We start from the raw sequence: 25,954 nt of genomic DNA on the forward strand, positions 1-25,954 counted from the left end.
TCACACGCGCTCACACATCTCGGACGCCGCAGCGCGGGTGTAAGCCCGAGGCGTCCTGAGTGGGTGTGCCCCGGCCCACCAGCCAGCCTGGCCACAGCCCGGCCTGCCACGGGCAGAGCTAAGGGCCTGCGGTCGCCTCTGAGCTGCACCCAGTAGGGGCAGGAGCGTGCAACGTGCCCCGCTTGCGTCCATGGCCGTTGGAAGCGCTTTCCCTCGCTTTTTCAACTCAAGTTGTGAGCAGAGCAACCTCCTCAAAGGCCCACTTTTATGGCATTTTCTGGCACCAACGGCCTGGGAACGAGAGGACGCGTGCCGGCGGCTGGCCCAACAGTAAGGAAACGGGCCAGTCTCACGGTGGTGACGTCCCTGGCATCTTCCAAGTCTCCACGCGTGCGTGCTGAGCTGGAGAGGCGGCGCGTGGACTTCTAGGGAGGAAAAGGCATTTTTGTTGTGGATTTATCCCTGTCGGCAAAAAGCAGAAGTCAAGTGCGTGGATCTGGAGGGCTAGTAACGGGCTTTATTGGGCAGTTCGTGGACTGGGCCGCGTTCCACGGAGCAAGCAGGGGGCGGGAGAGCGGGCAGGACTCACTAGCAGAAGGAGGGACAGCGGGTCCCGGCAAGGCCTCCGTCTCTTCGGGGGTCGGCAGAGGGTCTCCCCAGGTGGCGACGCCATCCTCCTTCAGACGAGAGCCCGAGAGAGGAGCACCTCCGGGGTGTAAGCAGAAAATCCCTCATTTGCAGGTTAAAGCCACATTTCTGGCCACAGGTTAGCAGTGCGATTAGGTTAGGTGCTCACCTGGTTCGGTGGCGTGGCCTACGGGCTGCCGTTTCGGGCCTGCGGATTTTTCGTTTTTTTGTTATTGTTTTAAACACCCTGCATGTCATTTTCAACGGAAAGACTCTCAAAATGTTTTATTACGCTGGAAATAGATGAAAGACATCATCAAAATAATGCCGTTACGTTTCCATTTTTATTTTATTTTGGAATCTAAATGACCGTGTTCTGTCTCCCTCATCCCCCAAAGACCAATCAGTTGATGGATTTTATTTATCAGTAAAGATGCTGGTCCGTTTGCCTTCTTTTTCATGCATGAGATCCTTTAGTTTTCTAATTAATTAATTAATTAATTAATTAATTATTTTGAGCCTTTAGTTCTCTTGTCTGGGGAAGACGGAGGCACAGCCCGATGTGGCCGTGGAGCCCAGGGTTCAGCTCGTGGGGTGGCCAGTGGACCCGGCCGGCGGGTGCCACTCTGTGCTTCACCACAAAGGAGGGTGACCCTTGGAGACTTAAGACTTAGAGACGTGGGTATGTGTGGGTGGCGTGAGAGCCGTCTCCCCCAGTCATTTCCGTGTGGAGACGCTTGACACTCTCAGTGCAAGAGAAACGACGTTTTCGGTAACACCTGGAAACTAGAGGAGGCCGTGACCTGGGTCCCTGCTTAAGGCCAGCGCCCAGTGTCCTAGGAGCTCCCCTCGGCGCGTCTCTGCGCCTGCTGCCAGGACGCCTGGGGGCACCTCCCCTGCCCCACTGGGTGGGCCTGAGCGGTGGCCAGGGGCGGTCCCTTGTGAGCCATGTGGTGCAGCATGGTCAGGGCGGGAGGGCCCTGACCCCCTGCCCTTGGGCTGGAGTCCTGGGGTGACAAGAGAAGGGGGGAGCCAGGGAGCTGGGGGGTAGAGGCGGAGGCTCCCTGACCTTACACGTGCATAACGCCAAGGGGCCAAAGCAGCTAAAATGTCAACCTGGCCCTGAAAATACGTGAAGGTCCACTTGTTCAGCTGGGTGTAGGGATACTACATTCCACGTTTGGCTCGCTCGACTTACAGCTTCACGTTTTTAGACGCGATTAGAGGCCTTCGTTTTTGCTCTTGCCAAACCTTTGTATAGATGGGAGTCAGCTTTAGAATATTTCCCCTCAACTTTTTATTTGGAAAGTTTTCAAATACGTAGAGAAGTTAAAAAAATACTACCAAAAAAATTCCAAATATCTAACATCTCGGTTCATAGTGGTTAACGTTTTGCCAACTTGGTTTATTTCTCTATTTCTTTTGCTTGGCCGTTTTGTATGGAGTGGCAGCCATCAAGCGGATTTACCCCTAAATATTTCATCAGGAATCTCCCCCAAATAACGACAGTCTCCTCAACTATAACGCCATTATCTAACCTCAGAAAAATAATTAAATAATATTTAAAGTACAGTCCTTATACATGTTTACTCAAATTGTACCAAAAATGTCTTCTTACGCTATTTAAAAAAAAGAAGAAGAAGAAACCAAAAAACTCGGGTTGACAGGAAGCTCATATTGCATTTTTTTGGTCTGTCTCTTTATAGAGTCCTTTAAGCGAGAATGCTCGACTCCTCCCTCCATTGTTTTGAGTTATTTGAGTCCAGCCCGTTGTTTCTTAGATGCCCCAAGTTCCGGAGTTGTTGGATTGTTCCTCCGTTGTGTCGGTTAACTAGCTCCTATGCCTTCTTTATTCTCAGTAAATCGGAAGTTAATCTTGATTAGGTTCAAAGTAAACACCCGGGCAAAATATAGGCACGATGCTCATGTCGTGTAACATAAAGAGGCGTGTGATACCAGGTGGCTCCATTGTTAAGGAGGCTAAATGTGATCGTTCGAGCGACTCTCCATAATAAAGTCTTATTTTCCTTCTTTTAAGTAGTATTCTATGGGGTAAATAGATAAATAAATACTATGGGGTAAATACTACTCCTCTACCCCAATGACCATGGGCATCATGTGACTACCTTGTTCCTAGAATAACCTTTACTGATGATTTTGTGACCATCGATGACCGTTGGCTGAAGAGCTTGTTACACGGGGGTTGTCAGTGGTGATCTTCTAACTCAGTCATTCACTTTTTATGTTTTTAATTGAATAAATTATGTTAACTTCCCCACATATTTATGGTCTGTTGATCTTCATGCTTCATCCCTTCAATCTATATTTCTGAACTTCTATCTGAATTCATTTCCTTTGCCTAGAACATGCCCACGTGATTTTCTTTATAGAGAGCTCTCATTGGTAATAGAATCACTCCATTTTGTTTCTCTGACGTCTTTATTTTGTCTTCATTCTTTTTTTCCAGGAATAGGATTCTGGGCGAGTTATTTTTCTTTCAGCACTTTTATATTCTAGATTCCCTTGTTTCTGGCGAACAATAAGCTGCTAATGTTACTGTTGCTCCTCTAGGATCGTGTATTATATTTCTCTGTGTGTTTTTCAAACTTTGTCTTTGGTTTTCATCTGTGGTTTGTTTCTTGTTTAATATTTTGCTTTTTTTTTTTTTTAATCCTGCCTGGAGTTTGTAAAATCTTTCAATTGATTTCTTATTTTTCACTGGTTTTGGGAAATTCGTGGTCAGTATTCCTTTCAATAATTTCTTCCTCATTTTCTCTTTTTTTTTCTTTTTCTGGGATTCCCATTACAATTATGCCAAATAGTTTTCATCATTTTCCATAGTTTTCATTTTTTTCTCCCTATTTCAGTATGGCTAATTTATTTGACCTATCCGCCAGTTTGCAAATTCTCTCCATCTGTTTCTAATCTATTTTTAAATCACTCCATTGAATACTTAATTTCAATTATTTTTCCAGTATTGAATTTACATATGAACCTCCTCTGTTTTTTCTCTTTTTTATGAATATTTCTCATTTCTTCTTTTAATTTCCTGAATATATTAATCACTGAGTTTCCCTCACCTTGCCTGATTCCTCCATGGTCAGGATCTCCCATGGATCCATTTCAATTTTGCGGCTCCCCCATCCTTTCCTCTTTTCCAAATATCTTATTCTTATATATCTGAATATATTTTTATTGAAGGACAGACGTTTTTACAAGATATATTTCAGAGATGTCTTGAAGGTCCGTATGCCTTTTTTCTCTTGAGAGGGTTTGTTTGGCTCTGCTAGACAGCTTGGCAGGGGAACGCCACCTTATTCCATTCGAGAAATGAGATCATGAGAAGCTGGGTTTCGGTCCTTACTGGGTCTATTTTCAGTTTGCCTGTGCCCCAGAGTGCACGCTCCCAAGAGACCCAGGAATGTGTACTGGATCTCCTCTCTAGTGAGACTGACCCCCATTTCCCCTCATTTTGCCAAAAGCTCTGCTCAGCCTCAGACTTTGCGCCTTGGCTTTAGGAGTCAGCAGCCCCACACCGAGGAAGAGACCACTGCCACGCCCCAGGCTCACCTCTTCCATTTATTTAATCTTCCTGACCCTGGCTCTGCAATGTCTCACTGTATTAATAATTCTCCAATGTTTTCCAATTGATTATTATATTTCGTCCCATTTTTCCAGTTACACTTGCCCTGTGGTTTGACTGAAACAACCCAATCTCTCCCACGGAAGGCAGAACATCTATATCTTTAAAGCCTTTTGTTTTGTTTTGTTTTTTTTTCAACAGAATATCCCAGGTTCACCTTCTAGTTTGTGAGCTCTAGCTGTGGACGTCCCCATTTCTTGACATTTCCACATAGTTCCGTTCAGGGAGGATTAGCGTCTTGAAATCAAGACCTTAGTGCAGGTGCGTTTGTTTCTGAGGAGGCCACTACCTCCAGGGCGCTTCGGGCCACAGAGCTGGGAAACACAGTTAGAAACCATGGATTCGCCTTCATACTTCGGATTCAAATTCATTATCTGGAGTTATTTTTATAACTTCTTTTATCTTTTTATCTTTTTCCTTTTACATGGAAAAATTTTTTTCCCTGGTTACAGTATATTTATTTGAATGCTTCCTTTCTCTATATCCATAAATAGTGTCACATTACCAGTGTATTATCATTGAAAATAAAATATGACTTTGGATTTTTAAAGTGTCTCTACAATTTCTTTTTGTGGTCTGCAGGTAACATCCTGTTAAGGATGGACGTGTAGAGAGAGCACTGTACCCGAAAGTCATCTCGTGTCATACTTCTTTTCTGTGTAGTTGTTAATTTGATGTGTAGTTAGATTTATTTGTTTCTCTTTGTGATTGATTTCAGGGTTTGCTATTTTTTTTTTGCTTTTTATATTTTTATAATATGTAAAATATTTTCTTGATTTTAAGTCAAAACTAAGTTAACTTGAAGTTTACTTAAAGAAATATTGATTCCGTCCCTATTTGCTCCACCCCATTTCCATATTCATACGTAGGTAATAAATATTGTTCCTTTCTAGTTTTTCTTTCCTGTGTTTTTAGAAAAACGAGGCAAATATGCATATAGATAGATAAATACTTATTTCACCTTTATTCTTACACAAAATTTATGTGCTTTATAAAACTCTGTATACTAGGAGCACCGGGGTGGCTCAGTCATTTAAGCGTTCGACTCTTGATTTCAGCTCAGGTCATCCTCTCAGGGTTGTGAGATCCAGGCCCGTGTGCCTCGAGCTCCCATGGAACCTGTTTAAGATTCTCTCTCTCCCTCTTCCCACCTCTAGAAACATAAACAAATAAAAAAACCCTCAGAGTATACTAAATTTTGTGTAAGAATAAATCAGTGTGTCTTGCTTTTTCTCCCCACTCAACATTTCCTGTAAATCAGTCCATCTTAGTGCCGAGAAATTTTTCTTGCTCTTTTTTCATGATTCTATGGCATAGACCTGTTATTGCACCACTGTTTATTCAGTATACCCTTTGTTAATATGCTTTATTAGTTAGAATTAAATACAATTTTCTTATTATAAATGGGACCTTATGCATATGTTGCTCAGTCTTTGTGGAATTACATTGACCATTGATGTATAAGAAGTCCTGTTTCTCTATAACTTCACCAACAAAATGAGTTTCCAAACTCTTGGATTTCTGCCATTCTGATAGTTAACTAATGATATCTCTATGTAATTTTGAGTTTCTGTTATTTTGAGTGGTGTTAACCCTTTAAGGACCATGAGTATTTTTGTTTTATTTTCTGTGAACACTTTATTAATGTCTTTCAACTTTAAGTAATTAAAATTATATATATTTTTAAAGATTTTATTATTTGATGAGGAGAGAGAGAAAGGGAGCATGAACAGGGGGAAAAGCAGAGGGAGAGAGAAAGGGAGAAGCATAGTCTCTGGGGAGCAGGAACCCGATGTAGGGCTCCATCCCAGGCCCTGGGATCATGACCTGAGCGGAAGGTAGACTCTTAACCGCTGAGCCACCTGGAGCCCTTATCTTTTATTTTTTAAAACTAAGACATACAGAAGAGTCATGAAAATAGTGCAGAATGTTCCCATCTACTTTTTGCTTACTTTCCTACATATTAGCGTTTCACATTATCATGGTACATTTAGTGAGGCTAACAATTTAACCTTGGTACAATACTATTCACTGAAATGGAGACTTAACTCAGATTTTGCCAGTTTTCCCCACTAATAGTATTAATTTTTTTTCAAGATCCAACCCAAATGCCACCTTGCATTTAACTGTCATGTCTTCTTAATCTGTCTTCCAACCTGTAACTGTTTCTGAATTTGTCCTTTTTCATGACCTTGACACATTTGAAGAGTACTGGTTAAGTGCTTTGTAGGATGCCTCTTGACCTGGGTTTTTCTGATACTATGTCGTGATTAGACTGCGTTATAAATTTTTGGAAAAATACCGCAGAGCTGAAATTCCTTCCCATTGCATCATATCAACATGACTTGTAACTGATGATGTTAACCTTGGTCACTTGGCGAAGGCAGTTTCTCTCAGGTCTGTCTGCTATAAATTACTCCCCTCCCTACCACATGTGAACACCGAGGAGCAGAGTTCAGCCCACACCCAAGGGAAGGAGGATCACATTCTACCTTTTGAAGGGAAACTGTAAAACAGTCAGCGGATACATGTTAAAACCAGCACAGTAGTTAAAAATATTTTTATAGAGATTACTTTGCAGATATGAAAATATCCTGTTTCTCCTTACAGTTTTGCTCAATGATTTTAGCATTTGCCTAAAGGTAGCAATTATCACATGGTGTCCCAATGCTGATTTTCTATTTCCCCCACTTCATCTACATTTATTATTTGGAATTCTTCTATAAGGAAAATTTGTCTCTTAAACCCCATTTAGCTATTTATTCAATAATTTCTGTATATTAGTGTGGACTCATTTGTTTTAATCTATGCTTTAATCCATCATTATTGTTATTTATTGCATTGCTCAGATTGTTTCAGGTTGTCGGGAGTTCTTTCGGATTGTCTCTTGTATTTGTGCACGTGTGCATGTGTGTGTGTGTATTTTACTATTTTACTTTCTAGTAATACAAAATACTTCAGGCTCATCTTATATTTTACCTGTCATGTTCTATAGACACATAGAAATTTTAAAAACTTTTTAAAGTTTTAAAAAGTTTTTTTTATGCTACAAAATATTTGCAAAGATAATAGAGAATTCCTCTATAGCCTGCATGCAGCTTTTCCTAATGTTAACATTTTATATGACAATAATGCAATTGTCAAAGCGAAACAGGTATTTCTTCCATCTTTCCTTATCTTTCATGAACATGACACTTTTGAAATGTACTAAGGAAGTATTTTGTAGAATTAGCCTCAATCTGGGTTTATTTGATACACTTTGTGCTAAGACTGAGGTTATATATTTTAGGAAAAAAAAGTCACAGGAGTGACAAGGCACATTTAGAAAAAAAACAAAACTCTTTGAGCCTTAGTTTCCTTATCTGTAAAATGAAATAATACATATACCTTCCTCAAAGGTCTGATGCGATAATGAAAGGGGCAATAAAATAACATGTTCAGTGTAAGACTTGATGCATATAAAGGTTTTGACTAATGTTAAGTATATAATCATCATTATTATAATTGTACTGACAATTTTTTAATTAAAATTTTTTCTCCAACTGCTTCTTTTTAGCTTTTTTTTTTTTATAAAGATTTTATTTATTTATTCATGAGAGATGCACAGAGAGAAAGAGAGGCAGAGACACAGGCAGAGGGAGAAGCAGGCTCCATGCAGGGAGCCCGACGTGGAACTTGATCCCGAGTCTCCAGGATCACACCCCAGACCGAAGGCAGATGCTAAACCACTGCCCTCTTTTTAGCTTCTTAAAGAGCAAGTGAAAACCCAGAACCTAAAATACACAAATTTTAGAATGAAAATTTTAAATATCCCAATAATTACACATTATAGAGTGAAAATATATGCAATCAGTTTCTAAGTTTGTTGTTAGAAAAATCAACCTTTTGATGCAGATGAAAGATATGAAACCATTCTTCATGGCTTTTGTATATTTAAATTCCGCATAATTTGTGTTTTAAATTTGATACCTCATAATATATTTTCACTAAATTGTAATCTTTAGTATTGTTTAATATCCTAATTTGTTTAAGTATTTCTTTTTTTTTAATTAAAAAACATTCAGGGTGAGCATCTTTTTTTAATTTCAGTATAGTTAACATATAACATTATATTAGTTTTGAGGATACAACATAGTGATTCAACAAGTCTACACATTATTCAGTGCTCATCACAATATGTGACTCTCAGTCCTCTTCATCTATTTAACCCCCATCCCACCCACCTCCCCTCTGATAAACCACCAGTTTGTTCTCTATATTTAAGAGTCTATTGTTTGTTTACCTCTCTCTTTTTTTGTTCCTTTGTTTTGTTTCTTAAATTCCACACCTAAGTTAAATCATATGGTATTTGTCTTTCTCTTACTTATTTCATTTAGTGTAATACCCTCTAGATCAATCCATTCTGCATATACTTTTTGAATTAGTATTTTTGTATTATTTTGGATAAATATCCAGTAGTGGAACTGCTGGATCATATGGTAATTCTATATTTAATTTTTTGAAGAATCTTCATACCTTTTCCCATAGTGGCTGTAGCAGTGTGCATTCCTATCATCAGTGCATGAGGGTTCCTTTTCCTCCCTCACCAACACTTGTCAGAATGGCCGAAAGCAACAACACAGAAGCATCAAGTGTGAGGTGATATTACAATGCAGTTTTGATTTGCATTTCCCTGATAGTAAGTGATTGATGTTGAACATCTTTCCATGTGTCTGCTAGCCATCTGGATGCCTTCTTTGAAGGAATGTCTGTTCAGGTGTTTTGCCCATTTCATTTTTTATTGGATTATTATTATTATTATTATTGCTGTTGAGTTGTGCAAGTACTTTATATTATGCTGGTAATTATTATTATCACTATTGTCCTCATTTCACCATCATTATTTCAACAAATATATATCGAACGTTTTTCTGCGCTCATCTCATTCCTTATTCTCCTCAAAGCCATCCTACACATATCTAACAGAGTGATCCATAAGAAACTAAGCATATATTTATCTGATCAAATTATTCCATTCTTTAAAATCTTCCTACTATATAAGTGACTATTCATCACCTAGAGGATCAAGTTGAAACTTCTTAGTGTGACATCAAAATCATTTATATCTTGGATCCTGCCTACTTCTTCAGGTTTATTTCCAACTAATGCTTTGAAAATTTTTTTGCAGGTTCTTACAGTGAGGCTGGACTTCTCTCTGTTTCTTAACTCTTGTGAACTCCCTGCCTATTTTCTCACAACATTCCACATTTCCCCAGCACAGTTCCACTCATCACTCAGGACTCAGTTCTTATTTAATCTCTTCCCAAAGTTCTTCTTTCACTTTTATAACTTGTGTTGAAAACCTGTTCCCTATATTTCCATAATGGCAATTTACTCATTTATAGATTCAACAGATATTTATTACACACTTTGTTCTAGGTTGGGTATTAGCAAGAAACCATGATAGAGCAACTCCATAAGAAATAGGATTGCAGGTGTCCAGCAAGAAAGCTATGGCAAGAATTATGACCAGCCACTTACATTCTGGATTGTTCTACAATCAGATTGCTGGTGGAGGTAGACAAAAACCAACCAACCAACCAACCACACACACACACACACACACAAAAGAAACTCAGTTTGTTTTGATTAAGTTGAAGTTTTTAAAAGAAATCCCATATTAGAAGTTTCTGAATACCAAAATTCAGAAACTTAATATTTATTTGAGGAGAGTCAGAAACTTAAGCAGTAAACGTTCTTCTGAAAAAAAAAAATATCCCCATAGGATTAAAGGAATGGAAGTTCCAAATTTAGGCAGAGCATTAACTGTAGCCTTTCCTGTAAAGAGGCTATTTTTAGAACTCAAAGATCATATTCAGAAGGAATAAGATTAAAGTTAGATTGTGATATTGTTACCTATTAATTTAATCTTCAAATTTTTTCTTATGCTTTTTATAAGTTAAAATAAATTATTTATCTGCTAAAAGTTCTCTTTTTGTCCTGTGGAAGCACAATATTCTCCTTTTTTTTAAAATTTTATTTATTTATGATAGTCACACACAGAGAGAGAGAGAGAGAGAGGCAGAGACACAGGCAGAGGGAGAAGCAGGCTCCATGCACCAAGAGCCCAATGTGGGATTCGATCCCGGGTCTCCAGGATCATGCCCTGGGCCAAAGACAGGCGCTAAACCGCTGCACCACCCAGGGATCCCAGCACAATATTCTCCTATTTCCCAACAATATTTGATTATTTTCAAGGGACCAAGTTCACTTAGGTGGGAGCCAGTGTTGTTAAGAATGATAACAAGAGCTTGAAGCCTCTGTGGATATCTGTGGTGTCCTCAAGTGCAATTATAATTTAATAAATTATTATAGAAATGTTGTTTGACACGTGTAGATTGAGTAGCAATGATACATTGACAGTATTTGCTGCTTTTTGTTAAATTCCTATGTGCCAGTGACTATGCTGGGTACTTTACAAATATGATCTAATTTACTTCTTACAATAGCCCTTCAGATTAACTATTAATATGTCCTTGTTGATAAGAGCCTCAAAGATATTGTCACTTGACTATGGTTGGCTGGTTAACCATGGATCTGGGACTTAAGTCCACATATTCAGGATTTGCAATTCTATGCTTTTTCCCTATAAGAATCTGTTGTCAGAAAAGTGGTGGGATGAGGACAAAGGTGTGGGTGAAAATAAGATGTTAGAGCAGGGAGTCCCTCACTTGGTCAAGCGTCTCAGTGATTAGAAGCAGCTTTCCCAGGATCTCCTGAGATGCCCAGTTGTATTCTAGAGGCTCCCGGGTGATTTAGACTCATCCTTTCTATGGAACAGGGTTAAGCAATTTCTGAAATGAAATATTAACAAAACATTTGGATTCTATTGGATAGAAAGACAAGGACACTTGTCCTTGGAGGGGACAAACACATAGCCACAGGCGAAGAATTACCTGGGAATTCTATAGAAAGAAATCACATTTAAGGCTGGGAAAATAGGTTATGATTTATTAATATGATATCCTAATTTAATTTCTCAGAAGTTACTTTGAATGACTTTTGGCTATTTTAAAACATGCACCTCGGAGAATCATAATTTACTACCACTGAAGCTATTCAGTAGAATGTGCTACAGGCTGTTGGAGGTAATTTCTAAATAAGACTTTCAGAAATTGAGTGATGATGACTTTGTGCAGTTTCTCAAAGGAAGAGGGTAGGGCTAACTTGTATGGATCTGACACAGGTCTCAAAGGAGTTCTTCCTTTAAAAAAAAGATTTGAATGGTTCTTTATTTCAATAAGTTTTAGTAAACAATTTATATCTTATATATCTCTTCCTCGAAAAGCTTATGAAAAGATCAGAGACAGAAAAAAAAATAACCCACAGGCAGGCTTTTTCCCCATTGTAGTTTAATTGGGGAAGTCATCTCAAGGGAAATGTAAAATATCCCACAGCAATTCTGAGAACCTCTGGTTCCAAGCTATAATTTCCCAACTGAAAGTTACTTATTTATGAAATTCATTTACTGAAACTTTAAAAATGATGATACGCATATTAGAATGTGCTGTAGTCACACTGGTGATGGCTTGTTGTGTCGAAGTCTGAGAAATGTCTGCAAAATATGTTCTAGGGACATTCAGGAGTCCCTGTCCTGCATGGGAATGGCATCCAGGGACATTTGGGGGAAACTGGCTCATCAAAGCTACAAACAGTACAATTAATACAACAGAAAGCCCGGGTAGCCTTTCTGATGGAAGTCCTGTTGCCCAGGAAGCTGCTACTATGTCATAAATCAAAGAGAAATCCCATTTTGATGGGTTATTTCTCTTTTCAGAAAGACTTGTCTTGGCGTTCTTGTCCTTCATGCTGTTTCTTCTCCAGATAGTTCTTACTCTCCTTTAGTGTTTAGTTTACATTTTTCTTCTTCAGCATCTGCCTGGGAGTAGGAGCTCATAAATCCCTGTAATGAGGGATGGTGTTTACTTTGCTGTGACCCCAAAATACACCAACTGCATCATCACCCCGGCCACCATTCCTGCATTTCCAATATTTCTGGGTAATGAAGCAACGGACACTTTTTGAAGAGAAAATGGCTTGGTGTTTAGAAAAGTTGAACTATTTAAAAACTTGGTAGTCATCTTCATCTACAAGAAAGTTAAAGACCTTTCATTTTGTAAAAGAACCTGTTTTGGCTCTTCTGGTTCAGTATGCTTTTTAAACATGCATTCTCTTCAGATTTTGTTCCTGCTGAGTCATCGTTTCAGCTGCTTGGACTAACCTGGCTTTCTTGATTAATAGCTTCTGAGAGCTAAGCCCTCCCGGCTGCTCACGCCATGGACTGGCTTTGGAACATTATATTCTTCTTCAGCTATTTAATGATCTCCTGGGCCTGGCGGTCATCTTCACAGAATGATGTTAAAGACTCTAATAATAGCTTCACACAGTTAGATATGCCTTTCTTCAAATTTTCTTCTGCCAAGTCACAGGACCTTTCTTCAAAATTCACTATTTTCCTCAAGGTAAACCAGTTGCATTTAAATCCCACCAATAATCTGAGAAATTTGGCCTTTACCTCCTCCTTATTAAAAGTGTTGTCATTGGGCTTTTCCTATTCTTTTTTTTAAATTTTATTTATTTATTTATGATAGTCACAGAGAGATAGAGAGAGAGGCAGAGACACAGGCAGAGGGAGAAGCAGGCTCCATGCACCGGGAGCCTGACGTGGGATTCGATCCTGGGTCTCCAGGATCACGCCCTGGGCCAAAGGCAGGCGCCAAACTGCTGTGCCACCCAGGGATCCCGGGCTTTTCCTATTCTTAAAACATGTTTAAAGTAGTCACATAATTTCACATTAAAAGTGGATTATTAGAGCTTAATTTATAATTTAAAATGTATCTGCATACTATAAAATAACAAGATTGAATAGTCATTTAAATGGAAATAACAGAAATTTGGCATTATAATTAAGGGATAGTAAATATGTTTAAAGGACGGGATTTTATTCTCTATATATCAAAAGGTTTATAAGGTATGAATTATAGGACCGATATAAGGATGTTTCTTATTTTGAGATGGAATCTGCTCTTTCTGGCTTCTACACATTGCTCTATATTCAACTTCCTAAGACCTTACAAACTAGATCATCTTCCTTTGCCACATTCCAGCCATTAGAAGTCTAGTGACTAAAATGTTCATCCCTCTTTAGATCAATTATCTCTATTCCTCTAATTGGTCTTCGCATAGCATTATTTCAGGTCACCTCAGCATCCCAGGTGTGCTCCCTTGCAACAATTCTAGTTGCTTTGTGTTCCTCTCAAGTGTGTGTATCCACAAGCATTTTTGAAATTCAACAATGTAAATACTTCTCATCATATGGTGTCATGGTGATGGAGTAGAAGGATTCCTCATTACTATATAGAGGATGATTTTTTATTTCTCCATTGATAATCTCTCTTCCCCTATTGGACTCTTAGCTCTTTGGAGTAAGGCAATAGATCTGTCTTGGTCATCGTTCTATTTTCCATGCTTAGCACAGTGCCCGTCTGATGCAGTGTTCTGTAAGTATCCATTAATTGAATGAATGGATGGATGGATGGATGGATGTTAAGGTCTATAGCATCATTTTTATTTTAATTCAATAATAAATTATTTACCTATAGTTTCAGCAGGGCTCTGATATAAACTGGCTTATGATAGTATCTCATAACTATTTCTTTCAAGAGCTATAAACTCTGTCTAGCATGACTTTTTACAAAGGAGAAACACTATATATCAAGAGGATGCATCATAGAGGGTAAGGTGACTCTGTGATTCTGACCTATGGAGTTTCCAAATTATTGATGCCTATTTTTCCTTGTGAATTCTTTTATTGATATCACATTTTGGAAGGAGGTGAAGTATTAAGGAACTACTGATCTGAAATAGGCTTGATAATAACATTCCCTCACTCAACATTTTAATCAAAATTATGGATCAAGAGATTTATGAGAGGCTGATCAATATGCAAATAGCATGGATTTGGAAAATACTGTGAATGCTCTGTAATCTTTTTTTTTTAACTCTCTAATCTTGATCCAAAGTGATCTCAGTAGATTGGAATTGTGATGCAGTTTTCTTCTTTTTCACAAAAAGGCACACAAAAGATATAAGAATAAGCCATAAACGACACAGCCTGACTTAGAAGCAAGAGTTTGTGGTAGACCAGAAGCCACGAGGCAAGTAAAAGGAGCGCAGATAGGATGCGGCATTAGGCAGCTTGGTCTTCAGCAGTGAGCTCTGCAGTCTACTGCAGAAAGTATCACAGGATCTCTCTGGGAGAACCTTGTCCCATAAAGCAGCACAGGATCAAACAACCGAAAGAGATATGTAAAAGTCTACCGAGGTTTTGCTAATGCTCAGAGGAGAAGAAATGCTATGTTAGGCTGCATTAACAGAATAGGGAGGTGATAGTTCAGTTTTCTAATATTTGCGGTTTTATATTCCTTACTAGGTGTCATTATTATAAAAGCAAGATTGAAAACCAATATACCACAAAGACTAGAAGGGATGGAGAGGATATTTTGGATTTTATCAGTCAAAGGACTAAAGAAATTAGTACAATGGTTCTTAACTTGGCATGTGCTGCAGAGTCTTACTTGTTGTTGTTGTTGTTTTTTAAATACATCTACAGATAACCCTATTTCTAAAGATTCTTATCCCTTAGATCTGGAATAAAGAGAGGATACACATTTTTCCCAAAGTTTTACAGGTGGTTCAAGTGCATAACTCTAGTTAAGAATCATCAAATTAGAAACAGATGAAAGAAAAAAGGTAAGTGGGATGTTACCATCTACAATTGCAAAGATGGCAGTTTTACTCTCTGAATCCTGGGAAACCGGTGGATGAATTTCCACCTGGGGTCCTTGGCTCTATCCAAAAATGACAGCTAAGCAGTTGTGGCTGAGGGCAGTGCTCTGTAGGTCACTGTCAGCAGAGCGGACTGGCTGCGATGCTGAGGTGGATATTGTTGGGCAGAATTACTGCGCTGCTTCTCCTCTATGTTCTACAACCAGAGGCTGAGAAGGGATTTTCTTATCCCCTTTCTCTTTCTCCTTCGACACTCATTTGTACCAGGGGAGCCAGGCCCTGGGGGTGGGACGGATCTGGACTGGCAATGGGGCTTGGCTGGGGTCTGACCTCAGAATGCATGTGTTTCAAGATATGAAACCCAGGGACTCCTTAAGTTTTCTTTCTCTCCCTCCCTCCACTCCTCTTCTCTCATTATTACCTCAGCATCAGTTTTCCAAACAGGCTTTACTCATTCCAAAAAGTTGCGACTCTTCTGTCCCGCCATCTTGGCCATCGTGCTTGAAAAGTAAGATGACAATCTGCTTTGGAAAACTCTGCCAGACTTCTTATTTGGGTAGGTAAAGGTAGTCACCCATGTGCATAACTTCTTCACTCTTCCCTCTGTGTTCAATATGCTTTACTCTCCTGATTTGGTAATTCATGCTTGAATCGAAGGTTTTTCTAGTTGTGTTTGTGGTGACCTGACTTTGAAAAAGAAGGAAGGTGAAGTCTCAGCTGTATTGATAATTTCTTCTCAAATTTTCTCCCCTTGGAAAAAGGAAGGCACAGGTCATATCAAGTTTAGTTTAGAATCTGAGCATATCTTGGCTTATAAAACATACCATACTTATACTCTAGCATGTGAGACCCGCCTAGAAAGGGTTTTGTTTGCTTGAATATCGTCAAGGGTTGTCTTTCTAGGTAAGCTACCTCAGTCGAGATTGTAACGTAACAACCCTGAGAGGAAGGGACCGCTTGCCTCAGGTCTGCTTCTCGCCAGAGAAACGGGGTTAGAGGAAGTTTGGAGGTGGAATGGACTCTTCACATTTTGTGTCTTTGGAGGAGGCTCTGAGACCTCAGTATAACCTGCCACTTCCCCTAAAAAGACGAGACACATCTGAAAATAAAGGCTCAGGGCCGTCAACTAGCTGCCGAAAGAATCTTTCGCATCCCTTCTGTCATCAGACCATCCATCCTAAGGAAGAAGAAATGCCTGGCCACCCACTCTGGGACCAGGGAGATGAGAATAGGGAAGCAGATATGAGGCTACTTTATCTTTTCCATGTTTTTCCGCAACAAATAAATAATCCTCCTTCCTTACCACTCCCTACTTTATTTTAGAATATAAAGAATTGCTTATAACCCATTACTCAGTTCCTCGTGCTGTAAACTAGCCTCCTATACTTTCCTTTAAGAAAGGTGCTAATAGCAGTTTTTCCCATCTCAGGATGAATTTGAGACACAATGGGTACCTCTCTCAGACATGTTTATACATTAAACCTCTTATTTTTTAAAAAACAAACCTTATCTTTTATTAAAGAAGTTTCAGACATGGGGGACTCAGGTGGGGTTAGTGGGAACGTGGGGTACACTTTGGAGACTATGGTTGTTTAAGGGTCTCTACATTCATATCAAAAGGCAGAAGCAATACCAAGCCCTAAGGATGGCACACAGCAGACTCCTACATCAAAATCTCTGTCGCTCCTGCGCTTTTCCCAGTTAATACTCCTGATACACACAGCAGTTTCCCCTTAAAAGCACATCAGTGACTTTGGTCATCTACCACTAGCTCCATTTCTCTATTGGAAATCTCATCCTGACAAATCTATCTTATCGTTTTCAAACGATTGGCAGAGACCTTTCAAGTCAGTGAAGTTAGAGTACATAGTGATTTGGGGTTTGGGTCTTAAGGTCAGAGGAACCTAGACTTGAATCCTAACCCCTTCACTGGTTAGAACACCCAAGACAAGTTACTTAATGTCCCTGATTCCCAGATTCTTTACCTATAAAAGGGAGATAATGATGCTCCATCTACCTGGGAAGAGGCACTGATTGCCTGCCTTAGAGTAAGCAGCAGGTAAGTGATGGCTAATGGTGTGATGGTCACCTTACTTAGGGGCAGCCCGGGTGGCTCAGTGGTTTAGCGTCGTCTTTGGCCCAGGGCATGACCCTGGAGTCCCGGGATCGAGTCCCACGTTGGCCTCCTGCATGGAGCCTGCTTCTCCCTCTGCCTGTGTCTCTGCCTCTCTCTCTCTCTCTCTCTGTCTCTATGAATAAAAAAATAAAATATTTAAAAATAAATAAATAGGGATCCCTGGGTGGCGCAGTGGTTTGGCGCCTGCCTTTGGCCCAGGGCGCGATCCTGGAGACCCGGGATCGAATCCCACATCAGGCTCCCGGTGCATGGAGCCTGCTTCTCCCTCCGCCTGTGTCTCTGCCTCTCTCTCTCTCTCTGTGACTATCATAAATAAATAAAAATTTAAAAAATAAATAAATAAATAAATAAACCGATGGCTGGCTTGCTCCGTCTCTTCTCATTAGTAAAGCCAAGGTACTAAAAGCCATAGTAATAATGAGTATAACAGTTATTGATAATAATTATATTCTCACTTTACATTTACTAGAGTGCAAAATTTATGGGCATCATCTGGCACATAATAAACATCCTTACCCTTATATTTCATAGCAAATCTGAAAATTAAGGCTGAATATTCTAAATATAATTCACACTCACCCCCACGGCCACACCAGAAAGAAATTACCTAGTGTTTTTGCATTTCAGTCTTTTTTCTTGTTTAAACTTTTTTTTTTCCTCCACAAGGAATGTCATAAAAAAAATCTGACTGTGACATAGAAGTAGAAAAGGTAATTTTAGGGGATGATTTAAGCTGGAAACACATTTGTTTATAGCACTCACATTATCCCAGGGCATCCTGGACAGAACGAGTGCTGCCTCAGGCTACCAGCTTCTCGGGTATTCATTAATCCCGAAGAAAGCTTCAGGTCGAGGCCATTACCACTTAATTACAGTTTGTGATTACTGGCACATTCTTCACTGACCTTATTCCACGTGCTGGCCTGTTTGTTCACTAGAGAATCTGTGCAGCTGGAAATTTTGGCTGACTTGAAAGTATAAATGGGGATTTGGGGGGCTTGAATTGAAACCATTCTTGCTGAAATGTCAACACATTTTTCTCCCATCTGGAGATGGTTAATCACGGTGCTTGCTTTGATATACTTTTTCCATAAGCTGTGCTTTGAGGTGCGCCTGAACTTATCAAAATGCTATTTGAAAGCAGAGCTTCGAGCAGAAGTGCTTGTCTATCGTTATTTACTCTTTGTGGGCATAAGAGGAGAGGTTTCTTAGGAATACTTCAGCGTATTAGAGCTCGTAGCCCAGGGACCATCCAATTTCTTCCTATGTAGGAACTGGAAGGAATTTTAATTCCATGAGTCCTCTAAGAATGTTGTTCTAAAATCATAGGGAAGGGAGACAGACCATGAGAGACTCCTAACTCTGCGAAACGAACTAGAGGTGGTGGAAGGGGAGGTGGGTGGGGGGTGGGGGTGACTGGGTGACAGGCACTGGGGGGGGCACTGGATGGGATGAGCACTGGGGGTTATTCTATATGCTGGCAAATTGAACACCAATAAAAAATAAATTTATAAAAAAAGTAAGTAAATATAAACAAATAAAATAAAATAAATAAAATAAAATAAAATAAATAAAATCATAGGGAAGGAGGCCTAATCTAGTAGCAAAGAGTACTTGGCTAGGAACTGGAAAACCTGGCTGGCTTCTATGCTTAATTGTAACTGATTTTTGGGCAAAATAGTTTTACTTATTCACATATTATTCATGTCATAAATAATTAGTGAGTGTTTTCTATGTGCCATACACTAGGGAAGGTACTGTGGTTATTGAAGTCTGTGGGGCATGGAGTAGTGTTTTCTCTTTGTAGCTATAATATCTTCCACAGCGTATGATAATATGTAAACAAATGAGCGTGGCTGGGCTCCAATAAAATTGTATTTATCAAGGATAAAATTCGATTTTCATATAATTTTTTTTGTATGTCATGAAATACCATTTTCTTTTGAGTTAAGACTATTTAAAAATGTAAAAACTATTCTTAGGTCATAGACCATCCAGTCAGAAGTATGGATTTGGCCCACAGGCTATAGTTTACCAACCACTGATTTATAACAAACACAACCCACAAAGGCATGATCACCATCAGCAGTAGATTTTCTGGGTTTTCTGGAAGCACGAGGAGCTCTTGGGTGTCTGAGTCTTTCCCAAGGAGGAGTTATATGATGGGACCAAAAGGATGAGAAGCGATGAGTCAGCTGGGACCAAAGAGAAGAGCATGTTGCAAAGTCCCCGAGGCAAAAGAATACATGTAGTGAATGGATGACTGAAATACGGAATATAGGAAATAAATACAGAATATAAAAAATAGTGATAAACGTACAGTCGGCTTAAGTGAGCAGGGGCCATACTGTGAATAGCTTTCCGTGGCATTTAAAGGGTTGGAGCAACAGGAAGCCTTCGGAAGGTTTTCGGCAAGCAAGTACAAGATTAAATTTGAGGCTTAAACTGTCTCTGTGGATACACATGGAGATGGAACAGCCACGGCTGTACCTTAATATGACTTTATTTACAAAAATAAGTGGCCGAGCAGATTTAGTCTGTAGATTCTCTTTTGCTAAGCCCCGCTGTAGAGTCAGACAACCTGACTGAAATCTTGTCCCATAACCAACTATTTTTGTTTGGCAATTTACTAAGTAAAAAACTTAGTAAAAAAAAAAAAATTACTGTTATGTTCTGTTCAGCTCTTCTTCTCCTTTAAGAAGTTCATCAGAAATCCATAAATATAAATGAAGGATGGACAAACTTTCATTTTCTATGTTGAGAGAAAGCAGCAGCTGAGAAGGTGTTGAGACAACAGCTACTGTATTTCATGGCGTCAGATGTTACTACCACCCCTTCCCAGGGATTTGTCCTTAATTTGTCCAACCGCTGGTTCTCCGTGACCTTTCCTGCCCATCTGAATCCTGATTTCTAGCTGATGCTATTGAGGTTCCTCCATGACACTGGTTGTATTTACTTGAGTTATAAGACACTCAGCCAACCCACTTACAACCCAGGCTCAGTTTTCTAATCTCAGTGACTTCAAATACAAGTAGAGAATGGCAATGACTGTCTGCCAGATTATGTAATTGTAAAGGCTTCTTACTAATTTTGATACAAAAATAACAATTTATCTAGTGGTGACATCCCCAAGACAAGCTATAATACAAGCATTTATAAGAAACAAAATGACAAAGAATGATAGGTACAGTGAGGGCCCCAGTAAAGGTAAATACGGGCAAACTCTATAGAAGTAAACACTTCTTTTCACCAAATATCGACAGAAATATCCAAGGTTGAAAGTTTTGGCTATAGAGACAGAGCTTAGAAATGTGAAAAGTCATGAATTACGGCATGTTTGACATTCTAAAAAAAATCTCTGTAATTGTATTTCTTTTATTTTTGTTTTTTCTTGAAATTAGTTTTATTTTTAAATTAATTGCCATATAATGTATTCTCTGTTTCAGAGGTAGAGATCAGTGATTCATCAATCCTGTATAGCGCCCAGTGCTCATTACGTCACGTGCCCTCCTTAATGTCCATCACCCAGCTACCCCGTCCCCCCATCCCCGTCCCCTCCAGCGGCCCTCAGTTTGTTTCCTGTGATTAAGAGTCTCTAATGGTTTGTCTCCCTCTCTGATTTCATCTTGTTTATTTTTTCCTCTCTTCCCCCGATCACCTGTTTTGTTTTCCGAAATTCCACATATGAAGGAAATAAGTCAGAGAAAAACAATTATCATATGATCTTACTCATATGTGGAATATATTTGCCTAAAAAGAGAAAGAGGGGATCCCTGGGTGGCGCAGCGGTTTGGCGCCTGCCTTTGGCCCAGGGCGCGATCCTGGAGACCCGGGATCAAATCCCACGTCGGGCTCCTGGTGCATGGAGCCTGCTTCTCCCTCTGCCTATGTCTCTGCCTCTCTCTCTCTCACTGTGTGCCTATCATAAATAAATAAAAAAAAATTAAAAAAAAAAACAAAAAGAGAAAGAACGCAAGTGATCTTTTCAAAGATACATCAGTATGTTTAATGTGTATTGGAAAGACCCCAATTAAAGGTCAATATGACCAGGTTTCTAGTCTGATATCTGCAATTAAGCAGTGGCTATTTGACTTTGAACAGATGTTATGATGTTCTATGAAATGAGAAAAAAGAGAGTATCACTATTTTTTACTCCCATATCTGCTCCCTACTTTTGCCACCTTATCACCCCAGAGGAAATCTAGACTTAATTAAGGCAGTTTTCCAACCTTAGTCAGTGTGTATGCTTACAATATTATATCAGCACAACTATAAAAACAATAATTATTCTTAAATTAATCACTCAAAAATTTTATAATAAATCATATATGAAAAGATGTCTATAGATGAAAATTCTTCCAAAATTGATCTGTAGATTTGAATCCCAATCAAAATTCTAGCAGTTAAGTTCTGCTTCTGAAAGCTGCAAAGAAATGTTGTTCCCATTCTAAAAATGACAGAAAGCCAGATGATTTACGAAATTATCACTTATCTCAAAGCTATCAGGGTGCTGAGACACCGAGAAAACTGAATTCTATAAAGAGACAGATCCCTTGGCAGGAGGAGGGCAGACACAACCTCAACCTTGGCCAAAGCATAGAAAAACTATGTAGCTACCATAGAAGCATGTAAGATAAAAACTCAGTTAATATTGTAAATACTTCTTAAAGGCCAAGAGTGGGCAAGGATTTCAGTTTAGAAAAACAGAAAGCCCCAGAAACAGGAGATTTTGGCCTCAGTCACAGACTCTTCCCCACGGTCCTTAAGGCCTCACACAGAGGGTGTGTGCAGGGCAAGAGAGCCTTCCCCACTCAGACCCACGGCGGGATGGGCGTACGGGGAGTGACTGGATGCCAGTGGCTGATAGGCAAGAACAGGACTCACTTCACCAGGTCCTTCTGTCTGAAACAAAAGTCTTAAGCCACAAAGAGGGTCAATCCATCAAGAAGACGTAAAGCAAAAATGAACTATTGGGACTTCATCAAGATAAGAAGCTTTTGCACAGCAAAGGATACAGTCAACAAAACTCAAAGACAACCTGCAGAATGGGAGAAGATATTTGCAAATGACATATCAGGTAAAGGGTTAGTTTCCAAGATCTATAAAGAACTTATTAAACTCAACAGCAAAGAAACAAACAATCCAATCATGAAATGGGCAGGAGACATGAAGAGAAATCTCACAGAGGAAGACATGGACATGGCCAACACGCACATGAGAAAATGCTCCGCATCACTTGCCATCAGGGAAATACAAATCAAAACCACAATGAGATCCCACCTCACCCCAGTGAGAATGGGGAACATTAACAAGGCAGGAAACCACAAATGTTGGAGAGGATGTGGAGAAAGGGGAACCCTCCTGCACTGTTGGTGGGAATGTGAACTGGTACAGCCACTCTGGGAAACTGTGTGGAGGTTCCTCAAAGAGTTAAAAATAGACCTGCCCTACGACCCAGCAATTGCACTGCTGGGGATTTACCCCAAAGATACAGATGCAGTGAAAGGCCGGGACACCGGCACCCCGATGTTTCTAGCAGCAATGTCCACAATAGCCAAACTGTGGAAGGAGCCTCGGTGTCCATCGAAAGATGATGGATAAAGAAGATGTGGTCTATGTGTACAATGGAATATTCCTCAGCCATTAGAAACGACAAATACCCACCATTTGCTTCAACGTGGATGGAACTGGAGGGGATGATGCTGAGGGAAGTAAGTCAATTGGAGAAGAACAAACAGTGTATGTTCTCGTTCATTTGGGGAATATAAATAATAGTGAAAGGGAATAGAAGGGAAGGGAGAAGAAATGTGTGGGAAATATCAGGAAGGGAGACAGAACATAAAGACTCCTAACTCGGGGAAATGAACTAGGGGTGGTGGAAGGGGAGGAGGGCGGGGGGTGGGGGTGAATGGGTGACTGGCACTGAGGGGGGCACCTGACGGGATGAGCACTGGGGGTTTTTCTGTATGTTGATAAATTGAACACCAATAAAAATTAATTTATAAAAAAAATAAAAAATAATAAAGTGCAAAAAAAAAAGAAGATGTAATAATCTTAAGAGTTTATGTACCCAGTTGCATTATTAGAGTTGGTAGGTGGAACTCTCAAAATTAAAACAGAAAAATCTACAAAGATAGTCAAAGATGTCAATACACCTCTGTTAATAATTAACAGAAAAAAATAGAAAATCAGAAAAAAATCTATAGTAGGTCTCCAAAATCTGTAGCAAGACCATAGAAAACCTGAGAAGCACCATCCAGGAACCGAATGGACACTTAGGGAACAACCCACCTAATAGCATCACAGAACACATTCCTCCCACTTGCATGCAGAACATTTGCTGGGATAGAACATGTTCCTGGCTATGAAACAAAGTATGATAAATCTCCATAATGAGCTAATGCTAGAAATAAATAACAAAAAATACAAAAAAATGCTAGAAATAAATAACAAAAATACAAATTCTCATACATTTGAAAATCAAACCATATATTTTGAAATAACTTTTGTATCAAAGGGGAAATCCCAAACGTCATTTGAAAATAGCTTCAGTTTAATGATAAAACACAGCATTGAACTTTATGGTATACAGCTAAGACAGTGTTTACAGAGAAATCTATAGCAACAAATATTTAGAAAAGAAATATTAGAAAAGAAGATTTGAACTGAAAAATGTAAGGTTTCACCTTAATAGCAGAACAAAAGCAAAATAAATCCAAAGCAAGCAAAAGGAAAGATGTAATGAACTTATGAGTTGAAGCAAAAGTAATTCAAAACAAGAAAATAGAGAAAAATCAATGAAACCAAATGTTGCTTCTTTGAAAAGGCCAAACTGATAAACTTCTAAATACAGATGACAAATATCAGGAAGGAAAGGACATCAGTTTAGATCATACTGACCTTGAGGATATTAAAAAGGAAACATTAACACATTTATTTCAATCATTGGAAATGTAGATACAACGGACACATTTCTAGAAGGTCACAGTCTACCAAAGCTAATTCAAAAATTAGATAACTTAAATGGTTTTATGTAAAATAACCGGTGCAGAAAGTAAACTCTAAGTGAGATGGCTCCTGATAAATTTTACCAAATGTTTATATGCGACAAAACATTCCCCAGATAATTGAAGGAGGGTTATTTCCAAATTTATGAGGCCAGTGCTACCCAAAGATATTACAAGAAAACTGCAATATTCAATACTCCTCATGAGCATAGATGCAAAAACAAAACAAAACAAAACCAAACCAAAAAAAACCCCAAAAACGTTGAAAATAAATATCATATTTTGTGAGCAGAAAATATCTTCAGAAGGTATTTTGGTGGCTGGAGCAAATTTCCACCCTCTAACAGCTCAAAACTCCTAGGTCAGACTTCAACTAATTCTATTTGCTAATTTTGTCTCTAATCATAGTTCCCCAGATTGCAAATACTTTGTAAATACTATGACACCAGAGATCGTATCTTCTGCTTAAGTTTTTCCCACTAGCATAGCAATTAGGTATTTAATTAATATTTGTTCAGTAGTTTGATAGACGCAGAGGTAGAAATCAATTGGATCTGTCCGACAGATGAACTGGTTGTGCCCTGAGATTTTGACACTCGTCTCAGTCTGACAGTTACCTTGGGCGGATTCTCTCCCTCAATACATACTTTTAATTTTCCATCCCCAAAATGGGTGGAAATAAAATGTAGCAGAATGAACTTCACAAAGTAAATAAACCCATATGACCAGCCCCCACATCACAAGCGGACACCACCCATACCCCAAAGGTCCTCTTCTGTTCCCTTACAACTGCTAGACCTCTAAGAGTGACCACTTTTCCTGGCTTTTAACACCTTTGGCTAATTTCACCTGTTTTGGGGAAGTTTTGTCAATAAAATTGTGCCATAGGCACTCTTTTGCTCTCCATCAGATTAATCCACGTTGTACGTGTGTGCATTCTCACTGTCCAATAGCATTCGTTCCGTCAATACTACTATTTACTTACCCCTGGTCGACTATTGATGGGTAGTTGGGTTGCTTCCAATCTTGAGATACTGTGAACAGAGTCATGATCGACCCACTTATTTCTGAGCGTGAATCTACCAGAGTATATTTTGGATTGATCGATACTGTTATCTATCAGCTACCGATCAATCGAGAAATGCCAGCGAAGAAATATTTTATGTAGAGTGGCCTTGCAAGCCTTCCTCTCCTTGGTGCTGACACATCCTTGGGCGAGTGGGCATCGAGAGGCCTGGAGAGGAAGATCTCTTGATAATTAAAGGAGATCTGACTCTCATTTGCTTTTGGGAATCGAACCCTTGGAAGCATTGGAAAACCAGAGTGCAGCTGACTGTCCTCCCAACACGGGAGAAGCGAAGTAGAAACAGTGAAGGGCGTTTAAACACGTTAGTGATGATTTTTCTCATGCCTGACTAGTGTTGTTGCCAACTCAAGTAAGGGAACTAAAGCATGGCGTTGGGACTTTTCTCGGAAAACCACGAGAAAGGAACTGAAACACACAGAAAATTGTGATTTGTTCTGAAATGGAGTCCTGACCTAGATCACCAGCCCAACTCCTGTTTCTGTGCCAAGGGTGGAATTTGAACCGATGATGTCATAGCTCCCCCCCGACGAAGGCAAACTCATAGGGGCAAGGCCCAGGGCTGAGGCCTGCAGGTAACGACACCAACCATCTCGGTCCTTCTTACTGCCCGACACTCTGATTGGCAT

At 39.5% G+C, this 25,954-nt stretch overlaps 1 pseudogene; it reads right to left on the reverse strand.

Annotated features, from left to right (window-relative positions):
• LOC121477596 lies at nucleotides 1-25,954 on the reverse strand (annotated as a pseudogene).

This window comes from Vulpes lagopus, chromosome 17, assembly GCF_018345385.1.
Source record: "Vulpes lagopus strain Blue_001 chromosome 17, ASM1834538v1, whole genome shotgun sequence".
NCBI lineage: Eukaryota > Metazoa > Chordata > Mammalia > Carnivora > Canidae > Vulpes > Vulpes lagopus.